The sequence below is a fragment of the Mastomys coucha genome, unplaced genomic scaffold, assembly GCF_008632895.1.
Source record: "Mastomys coucha isolate ucsf_1 unplaced genomic scaffold, UCSF_Mcou_1 pScaffold1, whole genome shotgun sequence".
NCBI lineage: Eukaryota > Metazoa > Chordata > Mammalia > Rodentia > Muridae > Mastomys > Mastomys coucha.
The window spans coordinates 11682417-11690178 of record NW_022196891.1 but is presented as its reverse complement, the minus strand read 5'-3'; the positions used below and the strand labels follow the sequence as shown (position 1 = coordinate 11690178).

The window sequence follows — 7762 nt, the reverse complement described above, 5'->3', positions numbered from 1 at the left end:
TTTGCACACTGAGGCTATGACAGTCCTGAACAAGAAGGGTTTCCTGTTAAAGCTGCAGTGACTTTTCTGACTATGGGTCATCATTCCTTCTGTGGCAGATTTTTATAGTTCCTCTAATGCATTTGGGACGACTGTCTCAAAGTAACCTGCAGTTTTCCTGACAACTCCTTGCTCTCTCTCCTGCTAAGAACTATAGCCATTTCTATTTTATTTTAAAACCTTCTACTACCATATCTACCACTTCCACCTCCAGATCCATAACCACCATCCTAGAGAATGCTTGAGCATCTTCCACCAAAACTGCCCCCCTTCATGGCTCTATAATTTGATTGTTGCTGTCCATAATAATTTCCAAAGTCATTATAGTTCTTACCACCACCATAGTTACCTCCACCAAAATTTTGTCCTTCCTTGTAACCATCATGTCCTCCTCGTCCATCACCGCATCCACCATCTTGGTTTCCATATCCCGATCCACTACCTCCATAATTTCCTCTACTTCTGTAACCAGGATCGCTATCACAGTTGCCATCATCACCTCCAAATCCATTTTATCCACCATCACCACCTTTATAACTACTTCTGCTGGTAACCCTCACCACCTCCAAAGTTTCCTCCACGACCCATAAAGTTGCCAGATCCACCTCCACGACCTCTCTGTGATCCAGCAGACTGCATCTCTCGTTTAGAAAGGGCCTTTTTCACTTCACAATTATGCCCATTAATAGTATGGTCTGTTTGAACAACTATTTTATCAACTGTGTCATGATCATCAAAAGTTACAAAAGCAAATCCTCTCTTTTTCCCACTCTGCCTGTCTTCCATAACTTCTATGGTTTCAATCTTGCCATACTTTTCAAAGTAGTCTCTCAGATTATATTCTTCCGTACTCTCTTTAACCACCAACAAAAGTTTTCTTCACAGTTAAATGGACAGTAGGCTTTACAGATTCCTCTCTAGAAACAGCTCTCTTTGGTTCCACCGAACACCCATGAACCTTGCATGGCCAAATATACATTGCAGCATCCACCTCTTCAACACAAGAGTAGGTCACAAAAGCAAAGCCTCTGGAACGTTTTGTTTGGGGATATTGCATCATCACATAGTCTGTAAGTGTGCCCCATTTCTCAAGATCTTCTCTTAAGCTATCATCTGAGGTTTCAAAGCTCAGACCACCAATAAACAGCTTCCCCAGCTGCTCTGGTTCCTTTGGAACGTGGCCCTCCATTTTGAGATGAGACTAGCCTCTTCCAACTCGAGTTCAATATCAATACATCATGGAATTTTAAGTGAGTTCACACAATAGCTATTTAGGACAACTGTTTACCATTTGAGATATTAGAAGATTGAAATTGACACAGCTGTTAACACATGATTACGCCACTGAAAATGAAAGACCTCTCAGTCCATCTTCTAACTGTCCCTGTCCCAGGTTAACACTCTTGTATGTACAAAGGCAATGTAGTTTCATTGATTCCTGATTTTAACTGCCCATGATAAGTAGATTGTATCTTAGCTGATGAAACAAAAAGTGAGTACTCTATCATTCTCCCTCCCCTCTCCCCTCTTCTCTGTGTTAATGTAAACACAGTAAAATTTTGATCCAAAATTTTACTACGTACTACAGGTTGGACCTCCCTTTGAAATCCAGGTTGGTTTCAAATTCTCAACAATACCCTGTTAAAGGAAATGATAGAACGCTCTGAAATTTTGTGAGGGATTTCTAAACCTTGGATGATCTGCAAAGTAAAAGTCTCTCAAGAATGTGTTTTTCCAAAACCTTATTTGAGGATCTACTGTATCATTTAGAACTTAATGAATAAAGATTTATAGTTGTGGAAGTTTCTTCTCAGTACTTTTTAATATATATTTCAATTTGTTTCACTTTTATTTTACTGCAGACATAAGAATGATTTTTAAAGTTTTGTTGTATTTTAAATGATGTCTATGTGTGGGTGGGGAGTATATGAAATGTGACCAATGTGGTCACAGAGACTAGATGCTTTAGAGTATAAGCCTCCTCAGGAGATGGTGAGAACTAACCTTAGATCCCTTGCAAGAACAGTGAACATTCTTAACTGGTGTGCCATCTCTGAAGTTGCAGACATATTTTTCTTATTGAGATTTACTTTTTCTTGAAACAAACAAAAAAAATCATCTTTTATATACCACAATCCTAACTTGTATCCACAGAACCCACTGATGTGTGCATTCTCTTTGCCATTTACACCTCCTCAGTCCTTTGGTTGACATTGCCTTTTGCAATCTGTTTCCTGCCATCACCACATTCTTTGCCACTCACAACTTCCCTTTCATATTTGGATTTGAGATAGTCTGCATTATAATCATTCACCATTCCCTGCACATATTAAGTCTTGTCCACCCCTATTCTTCTGCCATCTTTCAGGAGTTTCTTTTTACTGAGGCAAGACAACTTTTGAATTGGAAGTAGTATATTATTGACCTAATTATTATGAGTAGTAATTTCTACTCAAAATGCTATATTTGATAAAATGAGAGGATTTTTTTGTTTTGTTTTCCTCTGTGAACTTCATTCTGAATATTAGACCCTTTTGTTTTAAAAAGAGAAAAATAAGCACCCCAACTTCTTTATTCTCTCAATCAGGTGTTAATAATAGGTGGGCAGAGATACAAAAAGCTAGAATAGAAGTTATCACATTTCCATTATAGTTTGTAGTTATTACAACATGAGAAGTTCCTAAGTAATCTAAATTCCATCCCAGAACCTACATAATGGAAAGTTAGAACCTATTCCTGATTGTTGTCTCAGACATCTGCTAGTACTTCAAAATTTGCAGGAACACACATACACACACACACAAACACACACACACACACACACACACACACACACAGAGGGAGAGAGAGGAGAGGGAGTGAGAATAAGTAAATATTTTAAAATAAGAAATAAACACAAGCAAATATAGCATAACCTTTGTTAGGAAAATATGTTCTGAATGAGATGAATTAAATGTAAAGTGAATGAGTAAAAAATTAAATACATTAACAATAGATATGAAAATATTTCATAAGTACATGGTGTTAAATACAGGAAGTTATTACTACCATGGGTATGTTCATATAACAACCATTAACATACATCAAAATTTAACCAGAAAAATAATGATGTAATCTTAGACTATGACAATCATGAATTTGAGTAAAGCATAAAAAAATAACATCTAAATCATGTTAAAATGAAACTAGATGAATTATATGCTAATAACACCTTAGAAGTTTAGTTCTGCTTGTAAAATAAAATTTACAAAGTATTATCTTGCAAATACTGACATCTTAAATGTGAATATATAATTATATCATTAGCATTATAATATCTTCAAAATTTTAAAGCAAACATTATGCTAAAGCCTCAAAACATGACATATTCTATGCAAAAGAATAGGACTACTGAACCAATACAGAAATTAAAAGGATTTTTATTTTATGTATATGAGTACACTGTAGCTGTACAGATGGTTGTGACCCAAAGATTTATTTTTTATTATATGTAAGTACACTGTAGCTGTTATCAGACAGTCCAGAAGAAGGCACCAGATCTCATTATGGATAGTTATAAACCACCATGTGGTTGCTAGGATTTGAACTCAGGACTTTCAGAAAAGCAGTCAGTGCTGTTAACCATTGAACCATCTTTCCATCCCATATACAGTTACCAAACCCAGACACTATTGTGGATGCCAAGAAGTGCATGTTGAAAGAGCCTGATAATGACTGTCTCCTGAGAGGCTCTGCCAGAGCCTTACAAATACAGAGGCGGTGTTCACAGCCAACCATTGGACTGAGCAAGGGGTCCCCAATAGAGGAGTTAGAGAAACAGTTGAAAGAGTTGAAGGAGTTTGCAACTCCATATAAAGAACAACAACATTAACCAACTAGACCACCCCAGAACTCCCAGGGACTAAGCCATCAACACAGGAGTATATACATGGGTTCAGCTGCATATGTAGCAGAGGATGGCCTTGTCATGCATTAATGGAGGAGAGGTCCTTGGGCCAATGAAAGCTTGATAGATGCCCCAGTGTAGGGGAATAAAGAGCAGGGAGGTGGGTGTGGGTAAGTGGTGGAGGAATACCCTCATAGAAGCAGGGGGAGGGAGGATGTGATAGGGGCTTTCCAGGAGGGAGGGAAACTGGGAAATGGGATAACATTTGAAATGTAAATTAAAAAAATCCAAAAAGACAAAGAAATTAAAAGTATTGTTTCATAGTGAAGAGTGTATATACTCTTCCTGGAGTACATATATATACATAATATATATATATATATATATAATTATGTAATGATTATTACATAATTATATATATATATAATTCTTACACAAATACAGACTCATATACATAAAAGAAATGAGTAAAAGACACTGACTAGAGTTACATAGATAAATTTTTACACACAATAGAATGGGGAAATATCTCTGTTGTGCAATTGATATGATATGCAAGTCTGTAGTCATTTCTGCTCAATTCAGGAGTAGAGTTTCTTTTATTTCAAACTGTTATATGAAAGCTAATATTAGAGATGGTTGGGACACTGCCTGCTAAATCGTCTTGTTTTCCCAACTAGACACTTAAATAACACAAATATATAGTTACAGCAATTGAAGCATTCGCTCTAAGTGAAAGATAGAGGATCATTAGCCAAACCTAAATCAAAGTGACTGGATTAACTTCCCTCTATTGAGAGGATAAATGTAAGCATTTAAATACACATACCATAAGAATGTGTGATTCACAATATTTTCATCCATTCATTTTCTGAATGACAGTAATATTGCCCTCCTTTATACAAGAGCTATTTTTCAAAATTACTTTAGAAAGTATTTCATATACTATTTCATTGGAGAACAATGTTAGCAATTACTCCATAAAATGGGCTTGGGTTATAACTCATTGGGTAAAAGACTTGTCACACCAGGATGAGGAACTGGGCTCAAATTATAAGAACTCACATAAAGCCAGATGCCTTGTTGTGTGTCTGTAATTATACTTACTGAGTGTTGTCCTCTGACTGCCCCATGATGTGAGGCTCATGTGTGCCCACGTTACCATACACATGAACACAATCATGTATATACATACACATGTGCACACAGAAAAACAAAACAAACAAGAAAGAATTCAAGAACAGATATGAATGAAAATTATAATATTAAAAATATTTTTAATGACTAGAAGGTACTTAATAGAGAGACCATGAAGTGGGACAAGACTATAAACCCTCAAATCTTGCCACTACAAATGAACTTCCTCTACAAGACTTCCCCTCCTAAAAATTTCTTGCTAACAGATTGAGAGAAAACCCAACAACAATCAAACTTCTTATTTAAACATAAAACTAGCCAAGTGTGCTGCTGCATGACTTTAGTGGTTTTTTAATTTTAATGTCTATAGAAATGTATTTAAGTAAGTACCTCCTAGCAATTAAAAAATTATTAACTTCTAAATAATATTGATGATTGCTGTGTATAGGCAGCTGATCAGAAATAAATCCCCTAATTTAAAAAATAGATTTTAGTACATGATGATAACAGAAAATGCAGTAGAGAGGAGGTAAGCTAGAGCGCATCAAGTGAGTCCAAAGATTAACTTTAAGCATTTGAGCAAAGGTTTTTCTTCTAAGGACAAGTTATAATGGGAATTTATTTTTAATAACAAAAGGTATAAACAAGATGTCCTGATTTTCTTTTTGCTGTTTTGATAAATACCCAGGACAAGTTGGAGTTTACTTCATTTTGTAGGATACACTCCATCACTGAGGGAATTCAGAGCAAGAATAAAGGTAGGAACCTGGAAGTAGGAGCTAAAGTAAAGGCCATGGAGCAGTGTTACTTATTAGTTTGCACTCTTGGCTTGCTCACCTTACTTTCTTACATAATTCAGGACCACCTTCTCAGGGCTCACAGCACCCACAATGGGTTGAATCCCTTCCACATCAATCATCAATCAAGAATATGCTCCACAGACTTGCTCAAGGGCATTGAGCAAGTGAAGGTATTTCCTCAGCAGGAAATACTTTTTCTCAGATATGTCAAGGGTTTTGTCAAGTTGACAAAAGCTAATAAGCACACAAGGACTCATCCAATTTATTGCTCTTCGAAGTAGTACATAACATATTCTTGGATGGTTTTTGATATGTTAACAAGGGAGTTCCCAGCCCTCCTATGATGATGGAGGATGTGGACACAAAATACTATGGCCCTAATAAAAATACTTCTGAGGAAGAAACCTACCTACATACTTTTGCAAAATGGAAATAGTCTAACTAATGTCTGTATAAAACAGATATGAAAAATGTATGTATACTTTGAAGAGAACATAGAAATAATATTTAAAAAGTTATATCTTTCAGATACACATTTTAATGAAAATATTTTTAATATAGTCAAGCAATTTTTACAAAGCATTTTCCCTTTAGATTGCAAGAAAATATTGGTTATAACTTCATCAATTATCTATTCCAGTTGCAAAGCACAATACATTTGGTTATAGCTTAATCGTTTACATATTAAATTTTTCATTTCAGTCTAATGAGAAAAAATACTTTAATATGAATGAAATTACTCCTGTTATTTTCTTTCTTGACTTAATTCTTCAGATTTATAGCCAGTGCCATTAAACTGTTGTTCAAATTTGGAGAGGAAATGTTAAGTTGAAGAGGAAGCAAAATTCTTCTCAAGACAATTAATATCTACTTTAATTTTTATTGTCTAATCAATTAGTTTAGAAGGTTACAGGAAAATACAATAAAAAGTTGATGAATACACAAAATATATCAGCACCTCAGGAGGCAAAACACATTTCAATAAAAACAATTATAATAAATTCATTGAGATGACAAAAGGAATGAGATCCACTGAGACTCACCAATGAGCTTATGAAATTATGAAATTACAGGTATTGAAAGGGCACTGCAAGCTATTTATAGGATTCTCAAAATGTGGTTTGATTTACCTCCTTTCTGTATACTTTTCAAGCTAATAACTTACGTCTTGTTGTACAAAAGAAACCATCTTTCTGTTTCATTTGTTGCTTTTGTTTGTGCTTTCTAGGCAATCCTTCCACAACTAAGCTACATCAGCCCAAAGTAAGCCTTTTATTGAAGGATTATGTCAGTTATTGGAATGATTGTACTAGTTCCTCTGCCTACAGACTGCCTCACTACCTTGATAATCCCAGCCAATAGATGCTGACAACTCCTAAGAATGTCGGATGAAAGATGACTGTTCACAAGTGTCATCTTTTGGTGTAGACTTTTAATTTGAATTCTCGTTGATGAATGAAGTTTTCAAAAACCTGAGGAAGATTTGAATCTACAGATTTGTGGAATCAGTGAATAATTTGGTATATCTATACTTAAATATTTAAAGTATACTCACAGCTTGCAACATCTAATATAATTAGATTTTACCATTGCATAAATAGTAAAACATCATAAATACTTCATGAAGTTTTTATTTTCTAACTTTGCAATACTCAAGAGGTACTATCACTACCTACAATACCAAATTGCAGCACCAATAGGTAGATATTATGGTATAGAACTGTATCTCAACTTGCCTAAGCACAAACTTTGGCCCCAGTACTGCTTAAACCAGAGTTGATGAGGTGCTGTATACCTGTAATCCTAGTAGTGCGAAGGAAGAGGCGGGAAGGTCCGGCCTTCGAAGCGTTACACAGCTTTTGAGAGTAGTTTAGGCTCTATGAGACCATATTTCTTCTAC

At 35.4% G+C, this 7762-nt stretch overlaps 1 pseudogene; it reads right to left on the bottom strand.

Annotated features, from left to right (window-relative positions):
* Positions 1-212: 212 nt before the first annotated feature.
* On the bottom strand, positions 213-1228 carry LOC116069894 (annotated as a pseudogene).
* Positions 1229-7762: the final 6534 nt, after the last annotated feature.